This window comes from Girardinichthys multiradiatus, chromosome 7 (genome assembly GCF_021462225.1).
Source record: "Girardinichthys multiradiatus isolate DD_20200921_A chromosome 7, DD_fGirMul_XY1, whole genome shotgun sequence".
Taxonomy (NCBI): Eukaryota; Metazoa; Chordata; class Actinopteri; order Cyprinodontiformes; family Goodeidae; genus Girardinichthys; species Girardinichthys multiradiatus.
The window spans coordinates 31,395,838-31,401,837 of NC_061800.1; the positions used below are offsets into that span (position 1 = coordinate 31,395,838).

Consider the following 6,000-nt stretch of genomic DNA (forward strand, 5'->3'; position numbering starts at 1 on the left):
ATCTCTGGGAACTCCTTCAAGACTGTTGGAAAACCATTTCAGGTGACTACCTGTTGAAGCTCATCAACAGAATGCCAAGAGTGTGCGGAGCAGTAATCAAAGCAAAAGGTGGCTACTTTGAAGAACCTAGAATATAAGACATATTTTCAGTTGTTTCACACTTTTTTGTTCAGTATATAATTCCACATGTGTTAATTCATAGTTTTGATTTCTTTCTTTCTTTCTTTCTTTCTTTCTTTCTTTCTACTTCTCTGTAAGCACTAAAAGTGTAAAACAAATCTTGGAGGATGGAAAATGCTCAAATGCACAGACTTCACAGAGTCTTTTGCATTCAAATATATTGGAACTTACCTTCCTTGAAGAGAGGGCTAAATGAGTCTTAATATTAGAATATGGATGCTGACAAATTGTCTTCATCTTCCAAACAGTCCTGAGGCCGTGATCCAGCTGAGATGAGGAGGCGTGCTGCAGATTTCTACACAGACTTGTTCGGGGCTGACCTTTGTGATGAGGATTCAGCTGCAGAGCTTCTCCAGGGGCTTTCCCAGCCCCAGCTGAGTGTGAAGTGGAGTGTCAAAAGCCACTGAACTTTGATCTAATGCTGGATGAACGTTTGACTGATGTGTTTCGGAAGGCCTCTAGTAAAACACCTGGAACGGATGGTTTACCAATATACTTTCTAAAACAGTTTTGGAGTTTTTTGGGGCTGGATCTTTTGGCGGTTTTAACAAGGGGTTACTTCCATCTTCTTCAAGACATGCAGTGTTGTCACTGCTGCCAAAAAAGAGTGATTTAGCCCTTTTGGATAACTGCAGTCCAGTGGTTCTTGTATGTACTGACTATAACATTCTTTCTAAAGTATTATCAAATAGACTCAAATTATTCATTGACAATTTAATAGCTCCTTATCAGACCTACTGCATTCCAAATAGATCTATGTTTGATAATTTGATTCTTTTGAGAGATGTTTTTGAATTATGTATTTTCTACAGTGTCAGGAAAAAGGAAAAAGCCTTTGATCATGTAGATCATGTTGTTTTTTTCCATACTTAAGGCTTTTGGGGTTGGTGAAGGGTTTGTGGCCTAGACAAAATTGCTGTACACTGAAGCGTGTTGAGTGATAAAACAGGTAGTGGGGTGACCTGTCCTATTGCTATTGGGAGAGGAATCAAAAAGTGCTGTGCCCTCTCTGGTCAGTTTTGCAGTATAGACATTGAACCTTTACCGATTAGGCTGTGACGGCATTTAAATGGTTTTACAATGCCTGGGTTTGTGCTACCCTCTAGCATTGTTGTGTCAGCATATGCTGATGATGTTAGCTATCTCAGCTGTCCTACAGGGCAAGAGCTTTGATTGCAAATAATCTGGTTGTGTCATCTCTTTGGCACAGACTCAGTGTTGGTTCCACCGCCTGGTCTTGTGGAAGGGGTGCAGATGCTCCTGGTAATTTTTTCTGGTCTGGTCACCCCTGGCTGAAAGCATCAGTTTTAAATCTCCCTGTGGCAGAAGGTGGCCAAGGACCTGTGGACATTTCAGCCAGAATTGCAGCGTTCAGACTGCAAACTTTTTAGAGACTGCTCTATGGCTGTGACTTCCCTGGTTGGGTCCTGCACAGCTGCTTCTGCAGAAGGCTGGTCGGCTTGGACCTGATGAGGAACTTCTTCTTTTGAAGTCTGCTGGAGCTGACGCTACTGGGCTCACTTATTTTACACCTCAGTGCTCGATGCCTGGCGGACTCTGAAGGTTCAGTGGGTTCAGTTTCCAGAGATGAATTTTTGCCTTTTGAGGAGTCGTCCTTTTTTAATGACTTTCTCTCTAGTGCCATACTTGACTGTACAAAAGTGAGGACCAAGTTTATTGAGGCTGAAATTGTTAAACTGGAGAGGTTGGCTGGCATCATGTCCGTCAGGTCCTGGAGATTTTTGGCTAGGATTATCGAGGAAGTCTAAAATACCTTGTTTGTACCATTGAGGGCCTTTGTTGATAAACATACTCTATGTGACCCATGGAGTGATGACAATGAGTATGTGTTCCCTTCTCTTTAAGCTAGTTCTGTGATGGACGGATGGCAGGAGGAGAGTGAGCTGCTCTTGACCTTTAAAACATTAGAACTTGGTGTGTTTTTCAGCTGTGGAAAAAAAACAGCTTGGTGAAGGTGCTGGACAGGCACTCTCTGTTTGGGGTCAAAGGGTCAAGGAGGACCCCAGTTTTTTTTGCATCAGGCTGTAGCCCCAAAGGTTGCTGAGGGGTCCTGAATAAGCCTCCTTTTGAAAAACAGGTTGGTGATTTCCAGTGTAGGAGGATTGTATGGAGCAGTAGCTACAAACAGACATAGAGCCCACTTTGACCGAAGCACTGCAGGAGGTTGTCTTTTCTGTGATCAGGAAACCTTACAGAACTTTTTTCTTTCTTGTTCAAGGTTATCCGCTCTCTTTGAATTTTTAAGCAAATGGGTCAGTTGTTGAGACGTTTTCCACACCCCTTCTTATCTTTGGACCATGGTATGCAGTCAAAACTTAGCAATATTTCAGGGACATGGTTCTGCTGTTTCGGGTGACAGGTTTAAACCGCTTTAAAGAGTTAGTCTAACAGCATGTATAAATTCTGCTTGTGAAGATCAAATATATTTTCATTGAATGTTACATTAAAACCCCAAAGAATATTTAGGGAACATTTCCCAAAGGTTCTCAGGTTACTGTATGACAGTTGGAGATACAGTCAAGAGAATCTTTATGGAACATTCCCGGATAGTTTCCAGAAAGCCGCATTATCAATGTTCAAAATAATTTGCAGTGAACCTTTAAGGTAGTGGTGTCAAAACATCATAAAAAAAGGGTCTATCTGCATTAACTGCCTGTGCCAAATTTGTATCATTCTTCGGGGGTAGCTCCTGGTTTAGGGAGTGCAGGTTCTCTAAAGCTTGCATTTTAATTTTTGTAAATAACTTAGAGAAACTATTTAATTAATGTTCTCTAAAGGTTACTTTGTGAAAGTTGTATATAATCTTTAGTCAAACCTTGAAGACGATTTCATGAGAGATCCCCAAATGTTGCCCTGTCAATGCCTTTTCAGCCATTGCTTCTGAGGTTTTGGGATTGTTTCTGATTTATTTGATTTCTGCCATGGGAAAACCTCTTCTCAATTACAAATGATATTGAGCATATCAGCACAAGTATGGATGCAGCCTTTCAAAAAGTAGCGATACCCTGTCTGTCCTGACTTTAAAGCTCCTAAATGCACTTTTTATACCCAGTGTTTTAGCTGGCCCATTCATTTTCTACACCAGCTTTATCCCCGAAGGTCGCAAGGGTCTTTTGTTTCAGGTGTCCAACATTTGCAACCTCATTGTCTGAAGCTTAAGTAAATACATTTTGAAAATAACAACCTTTAAGCAGGCATAAAACGTACCTTTCAAAAATTCACATTTCTGTATTAAAAAGGTTTGGTGTAGGCTGTAAGCAGAAAATCATCATTAACAGAAATAAAGGCATGAAAACATCAGTTAGTGTATCAGTTATATGTGTTTCTCATAATGAGCCAAATTACTGAAAAAAATAAATTTTTCAGTTTTGTTTTAGCTGTACATGGTTCTGTTTTTGGACACTTTCGTTGTCTTGTGAATCAATAATGTGTTCTAATGTGACATAAATAAAAGTTGTTTAAAGTCTTTCTTTCTTTCTTTTCTTCTTTCTTTCTTTCGCCATGTAAAACCACCATCTTCATTTCACCTTTGGCTTCCAACATTGCTTTCTCAATTACTGCGTGAGGGTGGGGGTTAGTAATCTCCTTTAACTGCAATCTTCAAAAAAAAACAACAGTTTAAATTTCTCAGGCCAATTATACTCATTTATTTGAGGACTGTAATTACTTTAATTAGTCAGTGTCTGCATGTGGGCCCATTTACACACGCAGCAGTCACGTTTGCGTGCATATGTATGTGGGCTGCATTCTGAACAGCTAGTGAGTCATTGGATTTTGCAGATCAATGGCTGCCAGTCAATAGACGGCTGAGTGCTTTGCAATGACCACCCTGTACAAATACTACATATTCTGTCAAGCAGCCAGGAAGGAGGTCATATAACAAATTTCTATGCACAGCCCCCTTGCTTTCCATTTTCTCTATCATGAAATTGCCTCACAGTCCACCCGTACACACAAAAGCAAGCACACATGCACAGCGGATAAGCCGATGTATTCAGCCTGTGGTGGAGTTCTGAATCCGACCAGGACTTTCTATACTGTGGCAGGCTAATGAAGACAACAGAATACAGCTAGGACAAAAAGGAGAAAAGAGGATTTGAAAGAAAGGAGAGGGTCGACGAGATAAAAGCTGATGAGAGTGAAGAGAGAAAAGAGGGAAACCAGGAACAAAAGAGGACATAAGATGTGAAATTTCACTGAGGGGGATTTATAGCACTTTCAAAAACAGGAGCTTTGCAACTGTGAAGACATTGCTGGGCTGAAAGTGGAGTAAAAGTAGAGACTTTGGCTGCACTGGTTTTATTGTAGCTTTCAAAAAACTGTGTTGGCCTGCACAGTTTTGCTCAAGTGTGTTTGTTTTCAGTAGAACAGAATTATTACCATATAAAATTTTACAGCATAAACACAGTAAGCTAATATAAAAACATATAAACATTGCATACATATTACATTCATGCATATATATTTCATGAAGGCAGTTGAAAGGAGCAACTGTCCCTGATTTATGGATGAATGACTTTAACCCAGCTGAAATATTCATGAGAACTACGAAATAAAGGTGCAGATTCACTTGATTACTTTCATGCACATTGGGTTAAGTATGTGTAAATATGCACATTTGTTAAGAATATTCAATAACAAATGACAGGGACTGTTCAGTGGAGCAGTGGTTAGCACTTCTACCTTGTACCAATAAATCTTTTGGCATACGATTTGCATGTTGTCTGAGTGCATGCCTGGGTTCTCTCCGGGTACTCTGGCTTTCTCCCGAAGACCAGAAACCTGACTGTTAGGTTAGTTGGTCTTTAAGGTGTCCTTGAGCATTATTTTGTTTGTGCATGGTTGTGTCTCTGTGTTGACCTTTTACGGACTGGCGACCTGCCCAGGGTGTACCTAGCCTCTTGGCAAATGACTGCTGGACATAGGCACCCAAAGCCCCACCCTGACCTTTCAATCAAGAATGAGGGTTTATAGACAATAGATGAAGGGATGTTATGTGCACAGGCGTCTTCATGAGTGATATATGTCTAAAAGGTCAGCAGCTGCAACACTATAGAATATGAACTCACTATATGTACCTGTTTGAAAATGTTTAGGGTGACAAGGGAGTCTAGAAGATGTCCTAAAGCTAAGCTGGCAGGGTACCACCTGTACAGGTCATCGGACAACTGCAGGACCAACACAGAGACCGGAGACAAAAGCTCTGAACACCAACTGACCAGTTGCCAATTGACCCAACAAGTATCTGTACACTCCGGTGTACAGATATTTGTTTTCTTTGTGACATCAAATACAAATTGCAGTTTTCAAATAATGATTTTGTTTAGCAGGGGGACAAAAGAAGCTATGCAAACCAACCTGGCCCAATGTAAAAACGTAATTACTACCTAAACCTGAAAAATGGTTGAACCACCCTTGGCAGAAACAGTGTTTGTGATAACAGGAAATTGGACTTTTACATTGCTGAGAAGAGTTTTGGCCCACTCTTCTTCGCAGACTGTTTTATTTCAGCCACATTGGCAAGTTTTCAACAACGAACTGCCCATGTAAGGTCATACCACAACTTTGGTCATGTCTCAGTAGATTTGCAGTTGTGCCATAAACTTTCTGTTTTCAGATGATGGATTAAATAGTACGATGAGATGTTTGAAGATGACTTTCACACTCAATAGATATTTTGTTCTTTTTGGCCGGATTTCTTTATTTCTGAATTGCTGTGTGAGTTATGGGCTCCATAGTAACACATTTGTTAACACTGTTGCCTTACCACAAGAAGGTCTGGCTGAGGGCCTTTCTCTG

The 6,000-nt window shown here is 40.5% G+C and overlaps 1 protein-coding gene across 1 annotated transcript in view; it reads left to right on the forward strand.

Annotated features, from left to right (window-relative positions):
- Positions 1–3,670, forward strand: part of sona (SON DNA and RNA binding protein a) — a 30,200-nt gene extending 26,530 nt beyond the window's left edge. Inside the window, exon 10 of the mRNA XM_047370192.1 lies at positions 429–3,670. The gene's annotated coding sequence lies outside the window, so the exon portion shown is untranslated. The remainder of the gene's footprint in view (positions 1–428) is intronic.
- Positions 3,671–6,000: the final 2,330 nt, after the last annotated feature.